The sequence below is a fragment of the Ammospiza nelsoni genome, chromosome 4, assembly GCF_027579445.1.
Source record: "Ammospiza nelsoni isolate bAmmNel1 chromosome 4, bAmmNel1.pri, whole genome shotgun sequence".
Lineage (NCBI taxonomy): Eukaryota > Metazoa > Chordata > Aves > Passeriformes > Passerellidae > Ammospiza > Ammospiza nelsoni.
In genome coordinates, this window is record NC_080636.1 from 31,253,216 (window position 1) to 31,271,592 (window position 18,377).

Genomic DNA, 18,377 nt, shown 5'->3' on the forward strand with positions numbered 1-18,377 from the left:
ATAGGAATTGAGGGAAAGTCATCCATTTTGGGGATGTTGGAAAACTGGAAAAATACTAGGGATAGTTTTATTGATAAATATCTATTGATGAAAAATTACACTGAAATGACTTCTAAAAAATGCCAAATCAAATTTTGAAGAGGTTTATAACATAAGATGTTGAAGCGCTAAAAAAGTCTTCTGTACTTTGCATTACTTCAAACAGGAGAGGCTGGTTTATTAACTGCTTTGTCTTTAAAAGGATATTTTCAAAGGTAAATAGATAATCTTGAGTTAAGTACGGTCCTATCAGAACAAAGGACATTATTTTTTTATTCATACATAATAGTTAAAAATCTTTGATTGATAGAAGAGTATCCAATCAAATAGTAAAAGTAAAAATGTTGTTTTGCAATGAGCTGTTACATATTTTCTCAAGACAAGATCTGAGAGCCTCTGCCTTTATAAACTGGGCTGTATGAAGGAGTGGAGAACAGATTCTAAGAAAAGATATGCACTGAAAAAAATAGATGTGCACTGAGTATTAGCTGGACTGAGCTCTGAGGAGGTTCTACATATTGCTGCTTTGGGAATGTGCTGGCATAGTGCCCCCACTACCAAACTCCTTAACATGCAGAGACCATATGGGATTTTGACAGAAGCAGCATGACATCAGTTCAATTTCCTTTTTTCTTCTAAATCTTGAAGTGTTCATATATACAGAATTCTGTTTACCTATCCAACTGAAAATTAATTCTTTTAATACACAGAAAGAAGGTAAAATGATTTGTGGTAGATAATTCTGTACAAAATATGACTTGATGTGAATTTTCTACATTGAAGAAATTATAAAGAATTACTTAGGATGTTACAGAGTCAAGGTAACTGTGTGCAATTACTTCCAGTAACTTTATAGTTACAAATTAGGAAACAAGGAAACATTTTCAACAAGAGTGGGAGAATTTGCATTCTATCATAAATTTTGGAAACAAACATCTTAGTTTTAAAACAAGCCTAATAGTGTATAATTTCTGTTTTGTATTTTTAGAATGCTTTGAAGGTTTGACACACCTTATGAATTATCATGTGGGCCTGTAACAGCTGTAGTTTTGACAGTTATCCTCTTCATCAAAAGGCTTTTCTCTTAAAAAATACTCCTACAGTGAAGGTAGAAATAGACTGTGATGTACAAAGTAAACATCTATGTTGCTCCTTGGTTTCTTTTTAAAACAAATTTTGCCAGTCCGTCTGATAAAATATGGCCATGTTTTTGATACAATTGATCTTGTCTGTTTTCTCACAATGTGGTCTTTTAACTATCTTATTATAACTCTAACTTAAAAACATAAAGTAAAAAAAAAAAAAGGAAACTTAGCCCTTATCATACACGGTGTTGGTAATAATTTCTTTCATTTACTCTCAGTGACAGTACTAACATAAAACAATTTAAACTTTAGGAAGAACATCATAGTTCTACATATAACCACACTACAATTCCTCATGATAAAAGCAATTTCCCAGTGATCAGCTTAAGAAAGTACAGTGAATTCCCAAAGAAAGAAAGGATCATTAGAGATATCTGGCTCCAAGGGCAATATACAACCTGATTTTCTCTAATGTAATAATTTACCAGGTTGCTATACAATATAAATACTAAAATGTTTGGGAAAAAAACCCGCCAAACCAAAAACCTAAAATGAATGATGTCCTATGACAAAGTGACTTGCTTAGTGGATGTGGGAAAGGCTGTGGATGTCATTTACCTAGACTTTTACTAAGGCCTTTACACAGTTTTCCACAACATTCTCCTAGAGAAACTGTCTTTCCACGCTGTAGAACGGTGTAAAATCACTGGGTAAAAAACTGCATGGATGGCCAGGCCCAGGGTGTGGGTGAACGGAGTTGCATCCAGCTGGCAGCAAGTCACAAGTGTGGCTCCCAAGGGCTCAGTGTTGGGCCCAGTCCTGCTCAATACCTTTATCAATGATGAGGGATTGAATGCACCCTCAGTAAGTTTGCAGATGACACTGTGTTAGTTAGGAGTGCTGATTTGCAGGAGGGCAGGAAGGCTCTGCAGAGGGATCTGGATAGGCCGGATCCATGGTCAACCTTGTATATTCAATAAGGCAAAGTGCTGTATCCTGTGCTTCCCCTGCAGTGCTCCAGGCTGGGGGATGAGTAAATGGAAAGCAGCTTAGAGGAAAAGGACCTGGGAGTGCAGGCCAACACAGCTGAACATGAGCCAGGAGTGTGCCCAGGTGGAGAGAAGGCCAAAGGCATCCTGGGCTGTGTCAGAAATAGTGTGGCCAGCAGGTCTGGGACAGTGATCATCACAGATGAGGCTGCACCTCAAGTGCTCTGTTCAGTCTAGGAAAGATATTGAGGCACAGAAGTCCAGAGAAAGGCAACGAGGCTGGCTAAGGGTCTGGAGTCCAAGTCTTATTTGGAGTGGCTGAGGGAGCTGGGGTTGTTTAACCAGAAGAAAAAGAGGCTCAGAGGGAAGCTTATTGCTCTCCACAGAGCTTGAAAAGAGGTTTTAGCCAAATGGATGCAGCCTCTTCTCCTGGTTAACCAGTGGCAGGATGGGAGGAAATTACTTCAAGTTGCACCAAGCAAGGCAATTTTAAGAAAAATTGCTTCACAGAAAGGATGGTCAAACATTAAAAGAAGTGAAGCAGTGAATTCACACCCAATCCCCAGAATCTTCCGAAAGTGTGAGAACATCACTTCAGGGGATGATTTAGTGGTTAAAATGGTGGCAGTGCTAGATTGATGTTGGACTTGTTCTTTTCATCATTAACAATTCTGTGATCCTATGATTCTATAATTTTAATCATAAAGTCAGTATACAAATTGTGTGCCATTGATCTTTACTGACCTACTTTTTCAAAGATAATATGAATTTTCTTTGTAAATGATGTGGTTTTAACACTTCAGCTTGAAATCTACCCAGTGGTTTCATGCAATATTGTGCAAAGTACACTGCAATCAGTTTGAAAAAATTTCAGCCTTGAATTGTATCATAAAGCCAGACTTTGCATATTATTTAATCCAAAAGAGATTTTCTTTTGGATGGATTAGATAACTGTAAGGTCTTTTTTTTCAATAAATTATTAAGAAAAAATAATTAAAGACTCTCACAAAGCTTATATACCAAAGTTTCCTAGCTTCCAGATGTGTAGGCACAGAATTATGATTTTGTATCCTCTCTAATGATAATGTATCCATGACATATAGTGATGATATGAACTCTTAATAGCTTTGCATGTAGCTCTGTAGATCTTAAAATATTGTCATAATTTGTTGTTCTTTCCTGTGATAATAATAGAGGACTTGTTAACTGAAGCTGAATAGAACCTTAAAATTTGCAACCATAGTCAAAATTAATTTTTCCTGCATCATACAAGATTGCTACTATTTGATACCCCTCACACTATCAAACAAGCTTCAGTAAACATTGAAGTTATTTGGTAAAAGTGTTTCCCACATACATTTTTAATTCATAGCTAGAAATTATTATTAGTCCTTGAAAGCAATTTTTCTATCTATTTTCTATCTATTTTCTGTCTATTTAAATATAGATGGAGACAACTACTGAAAAAAACATGCAGATACTATACTTTTGGTATTATAATTTCTTTAAAATAATTTAAATAATTAAAGTGGGGTTTGTATTTATAAAATTATAACTTCAGCAAGTTCCTAAATTTTATATGATAGGACTGTAAAAAAAATATATAGTATTATAAGAGTAAAAGCATAGAAAGATGGAAAAGTGGATTTAATAAACCTTATTTTACTGAGTCCATTCACTTATGTACAAACACAAAACTTGCCAGGATATTTATGTACAAAATTTCCATTTCTCTTGGATAAGGTTTTAGTGAAATACTTGTTTTTTTCTCTTTTCTTAGAAGCTTTAATCAATTATTTTTTACAGGGCATAACTAGACACAGTTCCTATATAATGTTGAAATATTTTGGGGTTTCTTGGAAGTGCATAAATGGTGACAAAATGACCAAAAACCAAGGTGAAATTTTCATGTACACATACATTTTAAATGTGCATCTGCAAGTTAATTCAGTGGCAGTCACCAGTATAAGAAAGGGACAAGGGAAATTTTGGTGAACTGGATAAAATAATAAATCATTACCTCTTACAGGACAAAAAAAATAGTAGTTAAAATTCATTGTGTGCTTTGATAATAAGTATTTTTTTCCATTAAAAGACATTAGCATTAATATTTCTATCCATAGACAATGTAAATAAAAGCATTTGGGTGTGTGACAGCTGTGCCTGCTAGATAAGAGAAGAATTGTGAAACAGTGGAGAAGTAATTTTCCTGTGACTTATTTATATTCATCACTGCTATAAAAATGAAGGAGAGGGGAGGAAAATCAATCCCAGCATTTGGATGGAAAAGCTAAATAATTATTTTGTGAACATTGTGATTTGGTGTGGTGACACCTTTATTCTGGTTCATTTCCCACATTTTTAAGATACTAATCAACACAGTGAAGAACTTTCAAGTGGCTCTGAAATGCATTTCTTTCTTGGATTTCCTGTGTTGTAGGACAGCTGAGCAGATGCTAAAAGCTGTTCTGTGTCTGCTGCGTCTGACAACACACAGAGGCCAAAAGGTTTTTTGACATATAGCTTGACTGAAATTCTCAAATATCTCATAATCTCCTGTCTGTCAAAGAGGGGGTCACTAGTTCTCTTTAGGAAATAAAAATGTCTTATTTTATGGATATGATGTAATGCAGTGCCTCACACTTCTGAAACTTCCTCTAGGCTGTAGGTAGCTCTGCTAAGAAGTACTGCATATTTTACCTATCAAAATATCAAATTGTGAATTCACTGGAACTTATAGTTCATATTTCAAATCTCTTCCACTTCCCTAATCCTGCAGAGACCGGTTATATAAGAGAAAGAAAGGTCTTCATTTCAATAACATTGCAGTGATCAAATATAAAATAGTATGTTCTTCTGAAAGAAAATGGGCTTGATTTCTTGGGAATACCTTGTGTGTATTCCTTATGTCTGAGAAACTGATTTGTTTTTAATGGTACAAAATTATTACTCTCAAAATTCAATTTTGCAAATAAATTTGCTATAATTTATCATTATCTTCTCATGTACACTTCAGTGATCTCAACAAGAATGTTTACACTCTTATAAATCCATGTACACATTTTGGGTTAGGAAAAATAATTGTGTGCTTTAAAAGCAACAGATGGTCACAAATTCACTATGGAAAAAGCGAGTTCTAGTGTTATCAGTAGAAATGAACTGTACCAACCAACCAAGTAATGTGGTCTACAACCTTCTTGTCCCCTCTGCAGAGCCCAGCTTAAAATATTATTCCTGCTATGAAGACAGGCTCACAGAGCTGGGGCTGTTCAGCCTGGACAAGAGGAGGCTCCAGGGATGCTTACAGCAGCCTTCCAGGACCTTCCAGGGAAAGCTTTAGGGGACATTTTATAAGGACACCTAGTGACAGGACAAGAGATAATGCCTTTAAATTGAAAGAGGGCAGGTTTACATCAGATATACAGCGTAAATTCTTTACTGTGAAAGTGATGAGACACTGGAACAGGCTGTCCAGAGAAGTTGTGAATGTTCCATTCTTGGAAGTGTTCAAGGCCAGGTTGCATGGGGCTTCAAGAAAGCTGGTCTACCAGAAGGTTTTGCTGACCATCCCAGGGGATTGGAACTAGATATCTTTGAAGTCCCTTCCAACCCAAAGCATTCTGTGATTCTATGATGACTCTCAGGGAAGCAATTTATTGTTCTTTCAACTGAGAAGAGACAAGGGGCTATCTGAGGCTCTCAATATAAAGGCAGAAAAAGAAAATATTGAGATAAAGCAAAAAAAAAGTAGTAGATTCAACAAAAAATTGTTTCATAGGACTTTGAATAACAATGTAGGAAGATGCTAAACAAATATATTGTCATCTGCATTCCCAAATAGAGCTGATAATTTCAGAATAATTGCCTTGAGGGCAAAAGCTCTTTTAAATTCACTGTATGAACTGAAAATTATTTGCAAAGGTTTTTATATAACATAATTAGCAGCTATGGATAGCCACATATTTTAAATCCAATGCCAAGTACACATTTTATGATTACCACATGATCTATGCCATAATCCAAATATTTCCTTCCCAGCTCTTTATTCTTCCCTTTTTTTCCTCTTTCCCACTTGCTGGTGCTCAGTAGATCTTCTTGTTGCCTGATCTTGGCAGCTTCCTCTGTCATGAAGTCCCTGTGCTCAGCTTTCATCCATACCCTATGCCTGGCAGTGTTTGTTTAATAAGTCCCAAATAAACCCCTATCAGACCAGAGTTGTCAGAGTGACTGTCCAGCCTCTCACCTGTGCTTAGGGTGCAGCAAATCCATGGGCTCATCTAACCTACAGTCTCCATGCCAGCCTGCAGCCTGGGAGGGCAGGCTCTGAAGAGCTCTTCTCCCACCCTCCCAAGCGCTCCTCTGTGTGTGCACACACAAAAAAGAAACAGAAGTTTTGGATTAGGACTGTGTTGCAATAAACAATTCTCTCAAACAACAAATACTGACTTCTTTCCATCCCTGCAAGCTTCCACTATTGGTCAGAGTAGCATGAAACAAGCAGTTATGGGGTGTGCACATAGTTTCCTGTCATTGATGGCAGACTTTGAATGTGGCACAAGCTGACAGATACATGCACAGAGCAAAACAAGATGTGCCACATAGTTTTGGTTCACCAAAGTTCAATGTATTTTTTTTCCTCTGTTGCTGAGAGAAGCTATTTTGAGATGCAAAAGAGAAGGCATATGTTTATGGGTGTTTTGTTTAGAAAATGTGACATGCTCTAAGAATGTTTGGCAATTCTAACATGCTTTTCTCCCGCATGCTGATGATTGGTGGTTGTAGCTGAAGAAAATTTCTAGTCATGGTTGCTAAAATTGGTACTCTGAGGACATACAGAGACAGTGGAAAAGTCAATGTGCACATTTTGGTAAGAATTTCTCAAACATTAGGCTTATCAACATTTTCTCCAGTTTATTTAAAGTCTGGGTTTGGTATCATTGTGTCATTTCCCCCTACTCCCTCCCTCCTCCCTCTCCCCACCACCCCCTCAACCATCACTGAAGGCAGTTGCTCCTAAATGTGTATGTAAAGCCATCTTTTGAAAAAAAATGTATCTGCAAGCAGACAGCCTGCAGCACAAGAAGTAAAGAAATGTAGACTAAGATGTTTTCGCCATTTCACTGAGCATAGAATACCTTAGAGAAAATTGTTTAGGTGAGATTAGAGTCATTCCACATTTACAAAAATCTGAAATTATTTTGCAGGCCAGCCCTGCATGGTGTGCCTGTGATAAGCCCAGTAAGAACTAGGCAGCAAACTGATAGGTCAATAGATGGATTATGAAACTCTTTTATTGTTATATGGATGTTTCTTAGTTTCTCCAGAAGGCAGAGCTTTCAGACACGATATAACAGTACTGACTAATCAGTATCTCCATATGGTGAAGAAATTTAAAAGAAAAAATAATGTTGATAGGAAAAATAATTTGAAATGTGTACATATATATGTATAAATGAGTATATGTAAGTACATATGCAATGGAAAAAAGAGGTGTCTGGAAATTCTGGAAAAGATCTACATGCAGCAACTCATCAGATGGAAGTTTTTCACTTGAATTGGCAGCGAAATGAATGTCATCATGATATAGAATAAAGAAGCAATATTTTCTCTAAGTTTCTTTTTCAGCTGCATCTGGAATATCTTATCAGGTTAGGATAGATGAGCAAGAAGAACAGTCAAGTTGCTTGGAATTCAAAAATAATAAGATTTTTTTAAAGCAGGCAAATAAATTTTAAAAAAAGCTAACCCTTTACATGTCAACCCTGTGATGTGAATAATGTGCTGTGCTTGTAATCCCTTGTGTGAAGATGAATCCCCCATCAATAAAAAGTTCGATTAACAAAAATGGTTAATTTTACATCCCAATAATCATCTTTTTATAAACAAATCTTTTACTTGTGGATTACCACATGCATTGAAATCAGATATGGTTTAGGCCATGTCTCAGGTGACAGCTCTGGAGGCTGTGAGGCAGGTAATGTGAGGAGAAGAGTGTGGTGTAAGATGTGTGCTTTTCCACTTTTTTAACTTCTATCTTACTGGTTCTTTGGGAGATGTGAAAGGGTGTTTAATGCAAATCAAAACAAAGTGATTCCTAAATAAAAATTTTTAAATGCTTCCAGATTCATAGCACGTCAAAAATAATAGCATCATTTATGTTTTCTTTGTTTTTACGATTTCAGAAAGGACTGTGAGAACACATAATCAGTAAGTAAATGTCAGCTATATCCAAGAATGCATAACTTTATGTTTAATGCTAACACTAAAGAGATATCAAGGCATACAAGAAGAAAAATCTGTTTAGAAGACCTGTCTTCTCTTCATATTCAAATTGAACTGAAATAAATTGTACAATCTACTTTAATATATATTTTTGTTAATGTTTTATCAATACAAAAAAGTAGTAGAAAATTATTAGGCATTCATCAAAGCCTTTTTTTCCAAGTTAAAAGTCTAAACACAAGACAATATATTGGTAAAAATGACTTATAAATAAAAATTCTAAATACCAGGTATCTTTGAGCATCAAGCTAACTCAAATAAAGCTATCAGCTAATGGCAGCTAACTTTCCAGAAATTAAAGTATTTTCATGTTGTTGCCACTGATTAAAAGTTGACAAGATAAAATGACATGAAGATATAGCAGGGACTCTTTAGTCATAATGAACTGGGATTGTTGCATTGCATAAATAGCTTTTAAAATAAGTTAGTGTTATGCCTGCTCATCAGAGTTTAATTAAATCATGTGGTATTACGAAGAAACTGGATAGCATTTAATTTAATATAAGATGGGCAGACTAGATTGACAGGTAATTCCTGTTAAAAATTACAACATATGTCTATCACCATATTATGGGATACTTGACCGTAGTTGGAAGAGCATTTTGTTGAATGGGGAATTTCAGAGTATCTATAAATTTGTTGCAGATGAAACCAGCATTCAAGCACACTATTGTCTCAAGTCATTCTTACCCAAAGCACCACCAAAATAATTTTTCCTGTATCACAGGTGAGCTATTCAGACATGGTTACAAGAGGCTTGGTTGCCACAGCCCACCAAGAGCTGTATGTATAAGTTAATTACAAATTCCTGGCCAGAAATTAAAAAAAAAAAAAAAAAAAAAAAAAAAAAAAAAAAAGCACTGGGCTATAGGGCTACACTATGCCAGGGCAATCCTTTATAAATCTGCTGTTTATGTGCATTTGTGTACATTCACATATTCATACTTATGGACAATAATTAGGTTCAGCTCTGCTTACAGTGATGCTCTTCCTCAAATACAGAAGTGTCATAACAACCTGTGTATAAAAAACAAAAAAGAAAGGGATCAAATGTATCTTGTTTTTATGCACACAGTGAAAAAGAATGGATAGCAATCAGTTTTTTTACCCTGATATTGCACTAAAGAAAATAAAATTAAAAGCAATGGAAGGGATTTTGTTATTACCACATGTGCAAAATTGAGTTGTGGTAAGTAAAACAGGGAATTTGACCTTCACCTTCCACACTTCACTGGGATCCATGTTAAATTTTTATTAGAAGGGAAGATGAGCTTTGTGGGGAAAATAATTCTTTGTATCTTACTGTCAAAAAAAATTGGAAAACTCTACTGGCAATGCATAAATTTAGAGAAAAGTGAAATCTCTAACTTTTGTTTCATGTTAAGAGCTCTCTCTAAACTGTAGCTGAATTCAGATTGCCTATTATCTTGCCACATTAAAAATCTAAGTAATTATATGTTCTTTTGTGTAACCATCTTATGAGCTTACTTTCATGACTTTTTCCAATAAACTAGAATAATCTCCCTGAAGAAAGAGAAAGTCACATGTAAATCTCATTGTACTATTGCAAAAGGCATACACATCCCTACCTCCACCCACTGTTCATTTAGAATTCAGCTTCCACTGAAGTGCAGGATTATTTTTCTATTGACTTCTGTTGACTTCCTGTGTGCATGAAGCTCATAAAACCTCTGGCCTGGTTTATAATTGCATTTCAAATGTTTTTCTGATTTTCTCTCTTTCTTTGAAATACTTTTATCTTGGCAGAGATTTGTCTAGCTTCCTCTCTGCTACTCAAGCTTGGTTTGGGAATTATATTAAATGTATAACCTTTGAAAAATATATTGAGATTAACAAGTGCTGCAAGTATTTAATAAATGTTCTCTTAGTGCCATAAAGCATTGGTTTTTTTCAAGCTGTCAAGCAGAGAGACAGCTATTACCATGAATAATAGATAGAGTTTTGAGATAATTTATATTAAAAAATGAATCCTGTATCTGTAAGACTTGTTGTTGCAGAGAATGTCAAAACCAAATTAACTTAGTAGCACTCTGGACCTGAAAATAACAGCTATTCAAAGAATATTTGTTAAATTATTTACTTGGCAAACTCTGTATTTTTTCCCCTTCAAAAAAACTCAGGATTTTTTATCTCTGTCTACATTCTCAAAACACTGAAGTTTCTGTCCTGGTTCTGGACAGGACAGGTTTATTTTTATCCAGGAGAGGGCATGACCAGGGCCCTGAGGTTATTCTATCCCACCACATGTCATTGCCAGGGATGGATGTGGGACTCTCCTCTGGGGAAGAGGGAGTCTTTCCAGTCAAGAAAGCATGGCAAAGGGAGCAGCTTGATATTGTTCATTTCTGGGGTCTTTTCATCTAAATAGTTTCTTTTTTTATGCCTTTTATTACTCATATTGTTTTTGTTATAGTTCTTTTTCTTATCTCGTTGCTGTTTAAAGTTGTTCTTATTTCAACCCATGATCTTTGCCCTTTGTGCCTCCATTAGGAGAGGGGAGGGGAAACAGCGCCTGATTTTAGCAAGAGTCCTAAAATTGAATAATACTGTTCCTAAACCATGACAGTTTCCTCAGTATTGGAGACCATTATGTCTATTTAAATGTCTGGAGCAATTGACAAAAATGTGTTATTTGTGCTACAGAGCAAGATTAAAGCTGATTACAGATACTTAGATAGCTAAATAAAGCCTAAATGTTTAGTTAAAAACATTTTATTTGACACAAAGAGAGACACAATAGGTACTGGGGTGAAGACAGCAGTTTGTTATGTTCACACTGCCTGTATCAGCTCCCAGCTCAAAAAGAAATGACCACATCCTCAGCATCTTTGGCCTTTATTACCATATATCTCATCTGAGATCTTGCCCTTCAAATTTCATTGGTTACACAATTCTTTTGGACATGGAAGTCAGTGTTAATCCCTTTTGACATGAAAGTAGATTATGGAGAATCTTAAGAAACTTACCTTAAGGAAAGAGTTTTCTTTTAGAAAGCTGCCTCTTAAAATAATATTCTCAGACACAGGGAACAATGAAAAATAGTTGATGAGCCTTTGTAGATGGTGGACACAAAATCTTCATGTGCAATTTATATGAGTATTACAAAATCATATGAACATGTTACATCATTTATGGCGAGATATGATTTGTTATAAATGCAATTCATGACTGAAGAGATATGGTGGGAAATAATAGGAGATATGAAAAGTATAAAGGAAAGAAAACAAAATTAATCTCCTCAGTAGTTTTAAGTATCCAGACATAGGAAATAAAGGTAATTGTTGAAAAGATGGAAAATAACTTGGAAAGAAACAAACAGAGGATAACACTGAGAAGACAAGGAAACCAGAAAACAGTAAAGCAAACTAAAGGAGTATATCCATGCAATCATTTTTTCAGTATTTCAGTATGGAAGGTTTCAACAATGTGGCAGTAGTTCATAAGGATGACCAAGCAAGGTTCCTTTCTGATGTACATTTTGACATATTCTTAATTCAAAACCAGTTCATCTGGCTGCAGATATTTTCTAGTGATTGGAAGCAAGCTAGACATGTCATAAAGTCAATGAACTGCAGAAGTTTTATAGATCAAAGTTCAATTTGAGTATAAGAAAATAAATTCAAATGATTGTGTTCTAGAAGATTGTGTTAGACTGACTTCTCAAAATAGAGCTGAGCAGTAAGGAACAAAATCCTACAATAAGCAAAAAAAAAAAAAAGTCATAACATACCTTTTTTTGCACTCTAATTTTGAATTTATCAGCATTATAGAATAAGTAGAATAAAATTTATGATTGTAAAGGTCTTTTCCAAGCCAAATGATTTAATGATTTATATATAAATATTTGTCAATATGTATAGATGCATGCATACTCCTGAGTTTCTTTTTTTTAGGTTCTATCTGAAGTTTCAAAATCAGAGTTTTTTCCCATTAGTTAATGTCAACAAAACCGTTTCAATATAATTATATGTATGGCTAATTTATACTTCTGAATGATAGGATGACAATAAAATATTATTCTAAAAAGATAGGTCTGTTGAGATTGTTCTTTTGGAGTCTCACAAAAGTTTGAATTTTTGAATACATTTTAACTCCATGATCTTTAGGGCAATGTTGTCTCTTGGTACATTGTAACCTTCTTCACAAAGGACGCCCTCCAGAACTCAAAACTCAAGGATTAATGAATAATAGAAAGCATTTGAATGCTAAGAATCCATTTTTTGACATACAGAAGGATATACTAAAAGCATTGCATAACACGCTCTTATATTTTGGGATCTCATGTTAGGTCAGAGCAGCCAGCTTAAATGGAGGATTTTTTTCAGTGCAATCGGCAGTTTTCACTCAAAGAAGCAAGAAATCCTTTTTTACAGCATACAGCTTCCTCATGATGGGGAGCAGAAGAGAAAGCACTCATCTCTTTTCTCTGTTGACTAATGATGGGACCTGAGGGAACAGCATTAAGCTGTGCCAAGGGAGGTTTACGTTAAATTTAGGGACGTTCTCTCCGTGCAGAGGGTGGTTGGCACTGGAAGGGGCTGCCCAGGGCAGTGGCCACAGCAGCAGCCTGAGCGAGTTCAGGGGTGCAGGGACAGGGCTCTCAGGCACACGGTGGGACTCTTGGGGCTGTCCTGTGCAGCGACAGGAGCTGCACTTGTGATCCTTGCGGGTCCCTTCCAACTCAGGATCTTCTGTGATTTTATGAAACTCGATAAATGAAAGCGAGATTTCAAAAGAAAATTATTTGCATTAATTTTTTTCCATTTAATTTTGTTTTGTGGGTTTTTTCGCTTCGTAGTGTTACTTCTAGTATTTCTTGTAGCAAAGATTTTTGGGTTTTGGTTGCACATTCTTTTCTTCTTCTTTTTTAATTAATGCAGGTAGTAAATTTTTGAGTTGTTAATATCATCATCTATCAAAAATAATTTTTTACATTTTTTATGCCTGTTTGCATTCCATTGTGGAAAACCAAACTGTTTTTTTATGCTGAAGCACAAGTGACGTAAACAAAGAAAGGGAACCTGTCAGTACAAAGGCCTGTAAGATCCCTAATTTATATAGAATTTCCCATCTTCCTTACTATGTCTCAGAAGGATCTCTCATTATATATAGCACAGTAGTTTTGCAAAGTCCTTTTCTGTAGCTCTTAGTCATGGTGCTTGGAAGATGTAAATTAAAAAATATTTTTTAAAAAAATGCTTGAAGGAAAATTATATGAAATTTGTAACAGAGCTTTATTACCATCAATAAACTCTCCTATCTGCAGTACAGATAGTTGTTAAAACTACTTGGAACAAATTACCAGCAGGCAATTAAGCTAGAAAAACAATAGGAATATGGCACATGAAATAGAAAAAAAATGTTAAGAAATTCAAATTCACATTTAATATTTCATCCTTCCATTCTTACAGAATGCATAATATCTGTACATGGAGGCTAGATCTGTCCCCCTTTTGACTTATCTGCTGTCAAACTGTCCTAAAATAATCATACCTGCAATTAAATTATTCAACAGAGATGAAATAATCTGTATTTTTGTTTTCTAGAACTGCATGCTGTACCATGTTATTTTTTTTTAAGCATATTATTTACTACAGCAATAGAAATGTCAGTTTTAAAACCATGCACAACTCCTGCATAATCACACAAGTAAAACTGAAAAGAATACTAGGAATGAAATCAAGTCAAAGGTGGCAAAAGAAGAGATCTTACAAATACTGCAAGATCATTTAGACGAATCCATATTCAAACATACAAGGGGTTCTTCTGGAAAAATATATCTATAAATAAAGCCACTGATTACACTAGCAAAAATCCTATCCAAAACCAGATGTTCAGAGTCACTTCTAAATGAAAAAATATTTTCTGGAAGAACTTTGGAAGATTAATTTTTATGCAAGCAGGAGGAATTACAATTTTTGGATTAGATTCCTAAAGTATTTCCTCCTTTGAATCTGCAGAGATTTGAAAAAAAAATAGTAAAAGGTAGACTTGGATTGATACTCATGTCTCTATTCCAGAAGTGTGAAGAATTAGGATTCCAAGGTGCAGCATGTGGTTCCATCAGTGGAAACAGCACATATCTCACTGAAATGTCAGCATGGCGTCTGGAACCAGAAGACTTGGACAGACTTTATATCTCTTTTTTGAGATTTGACCAAAGCAAATTGCCTCCTCTGAGGCATGCCTGAGTGAGTTAGGTAATTCCCTGCCTGTCCACTGAACTCCCCTGTGCTGGCAATTCAGTATTTATGCTTGTACAGCATAGTCCTAACCAAGCAGAACCAGAAAAATAGGAACATAAGTCCCCTGTGAGGTGAGGCATGCTCCAAAGATGTTTAACACATACTGACAAGTTCAGAAACTAGAACAATTAATTTAAACTTACTTTCTGCATACAGAACCCAGAATGCTTCACTCCATTCTGGGAACATCCACTTGGATGGGTACAGACAATTGCTTGTTCAAAAATCATATGTTAACTAAGTAACTCTGATTTGTTTAACAATACTCTATTTTCTAAAACATGACTGACACCTTATTCCATTTTATATAGCAGTTCAGTTGTCAAAACAGTGATTTTCAGCTTTTGTAACTGATGATTTAGATTTTTGGGAAGGAAAATAATTGCCAATATAATATTTTATTTGCTCTTTTTAAAACTCTATTTCTACTATTCCAGTGGTTTTGCATTCCAGCCTCTGATGTTAGAGCACACTAATATTCTTTTATGAGAAGATTAGAAAAAAGTAGAGCTTAGAATATTTTGGAGTAAGAAATTTACATTTGTTCTCTTCTTTATAAACAGATTCAACTCATCTCCTAAAGAACACATTTAACAGCTCAGCAGCATATGGGATGGACAACTGCAGAGAATGCTCACATATTTCACATTGAAGAATAATTTGTTAAAAGAATTCTAAGGACAAGATTCAAGACTGCTCATTCCCTGTTAAGCAGCTTATGCTTATCTGTCCAATGCAGTCTTGTCAGATGCCTGTGAACCTGCCCTTCCCTGCACAGAGAGTGTGTGTTCTGGCACACTGCTGATCTCAGTGTAATAAAAGCTTCTCAAATAACATGGTTTTGTTGCTTTCAGAGCATAGTTCTAGTCATAGTCCTAAGAAGATTCCATGTAGATGGACATACTTGGATTTTCAAACCTGTATAACATTGATTAGACTTTTCCATTAACATCAGCATCCACTGTGTCTTAATACTTTCCCTTCACAATTTGTTTCTCATATTTCTTTTCCTTTTATTTTTCTGTCTAGGACACTTTTCTTTTCATATTCATGAATGGCATGGTAGACAATCCTACATCTCAATTCCTATTTTGAAGTGCAATATTAATTTCTATCACCCTTTTCAGACTCTGTCCATGACCAAAACAGCAAACAGCTCAAGCATAGAAATTCATTGTAAAAACGCCTGAAAAAGTGTCAAGAAATGTGAAACTTCATCTCAACTTAGCTCACAGAGTGAGTATTCTCTAGTGAATTGGAATACAGTTTGATAGAGTTGATAGGGTCTCTGGCTACTAATCAGAAATTAATTGAGTAAACTAATTGATTAAGATTTTTTTCAACCACATTGTTAAATAGCTTGTAAAATGCCACAGAATATACTTCAAATACTGCAAGTGACATCAAATCACATACTCAGATGAGCTGTTAAATGAAATTACTAAAATTCTGTAAGAAAGAGTGCATCCTGTTCAAAGGAATATTTTCCATTTTGAAAGGAGAAGGAAAAGGAGACGTGAATTAAGACAAATTCATGTTATTTTCAGCAGATTGACTCTTATGGGAAAATATCTATCATCGTTGCTCATCACTATTCAGCTAACTGGTTTCCATGGATTGTCATCAGCAGATGAATGAAGTTTCAGAGCACATGAAAAATAAATGTATCATTCTTCAGTACTTATCTGAGAAACACACCTATATTCTGTAGAAAGAAGACACCAGACAACTCTGCTTCCCATAATGTACCAGCCTCTACAAAACTTGAGAACAGGTCAAGCCCCCGCATTTATTACCCTCCTTAAGATACTGCAAGAATTTCTGAAGTACTGCAGGAGCCAGCAGTAAGCATCAGGGGAGCTTAACACTGCCAGACTATCACAGAAAACCAGCCAGCCCGACTCTGATGTCAGTCTCCTTGGAAAAAATCCAGTAGAAGACAATGGAGTTGTGTTGGACATGCAGTGCTATAATTGTGATCTGAATCTCTCCTACAGAATTTAAGGGTGTCTGTTTAAATGAGATTTCAGACCTTTCTACAGGACTGACTGTTGGCTGCAAATGCAAAACTGTTTTACTGCAACAAGTGTTAATTTTTATTTCAGAATCTGATAGATATTTGAAACTTTGGCACACAATTGCATTTTTTCAATGACAAAATATATTTCCTGGGGTATTTTAATTAGTTATAGACATGCATAATCTGAACTTGACCATCTGATATAATGACCATATTAAAAAATCCATTGTTGGAACATTATTTAATATTATCCTGTCAGAAAAAATTTCTCTCTTGAAAATTTTTCTGTAAGTAAATTAAACTTTAAAATTAATTAAAAGTCATATTTTGTGAAATGAAATAATTAAATGTGTACAGAAATGGCAAATTAGAAGGTGAAACCCAATTATTCAAATGTATATTTTTTCATAGGACTAATTCTATTTATGCAGTCTCTGTTCTATAGAACTTTTACTCCTTTTTAACAGAGCCATACATGAGTTGAACACAGATCTCTTTGTCACATGCATAAAACAGAAAATGTCTGTACTATTTGCTGAAATGTGTCAGTATACAGTTACTGAAGCGTAACAGTGAACAGCTTGAGGTTCATCTACTTCTGTCTCAAAAGCATGTTGAAAATTAAGTCAGCATAGTTTGACAGCAATGTTATCTTTACATTTGAAATTAATTAGATAAACATGAACAAATTCTAGCAGTTTAAATCAGTTAAATATACAAATGTATATTATTACTCCAATGTATTATGACAAACTTGTTATTTTTATTCTTGCACTAGATGAAATTCAAAGTTGCAATTAGCAGTCATCATATGACTTTTTGTACTTCAGGACCGCAAAATCTTCAGCAATTTGAGATCAAAATAACACTTGGGCACTGCAATAGTTACAGTTAGGATCAACATAGAGAAGAGAGCAAAATTATCTTTGGAAAACATTTGGCATAATTTGGCTGGTACTTCTGAGCAGTAACAAAAGCTACAATAAAACTTAATTTGAACTGAATTGAGAGACAAAACATGAAAAGATAGTAATGTAGAATGTACTTGGATTTATGCCTGTGGGTTCTTTCAAAACTATGCCAATATTCATGGATACCCAAGTTTAAGAAAAGCCTTTTGCAAATGTGCTCTAAAATCAGAGGCTCTGGGGTCTCAAGAATCAATAATGTGGCCCATTCAGTCATGTGAATGCTGGATGTTTCTGTTTCTAATTTATTTGTATTTCTATTCTCAACAAAGTTTGTTTGAAGCTCTTCTCTGTAGAAATGTTTGCATGTATTCCCCTTTCTATGTGGTGGTTGTAGCATGTGACTCTGAATTATATTTCTGAATTGCCTTTTCAGCTCAATGTATTCTTAAATACAAATATCCCGTTCTATGGCCATTGTTCTGTGAAATGAGAAAGCTTGAACCTATATTCTGGTGTCAGAATATGAGAGAAAAACTAATGTTTCTGATGTGGAAATAAAATAAATATATCTCATTTAAATTGTTTCCTTCCTTTCCTCCATCATTATTTCAGTCTAGTTTTAACTTTAAATTTTATTCTGTGTGAAATGAATACAAGTCCAAAATTTTCAACAAGTTCACTTTCAAAACATAGCTGTGGTTCTATATGCCATGTTTTCAGAATAGCTCCAGCAGCTAGAAGTAACACCATTCCCATTTTAATTTTCCAGTTGAAGCACTGGTGCG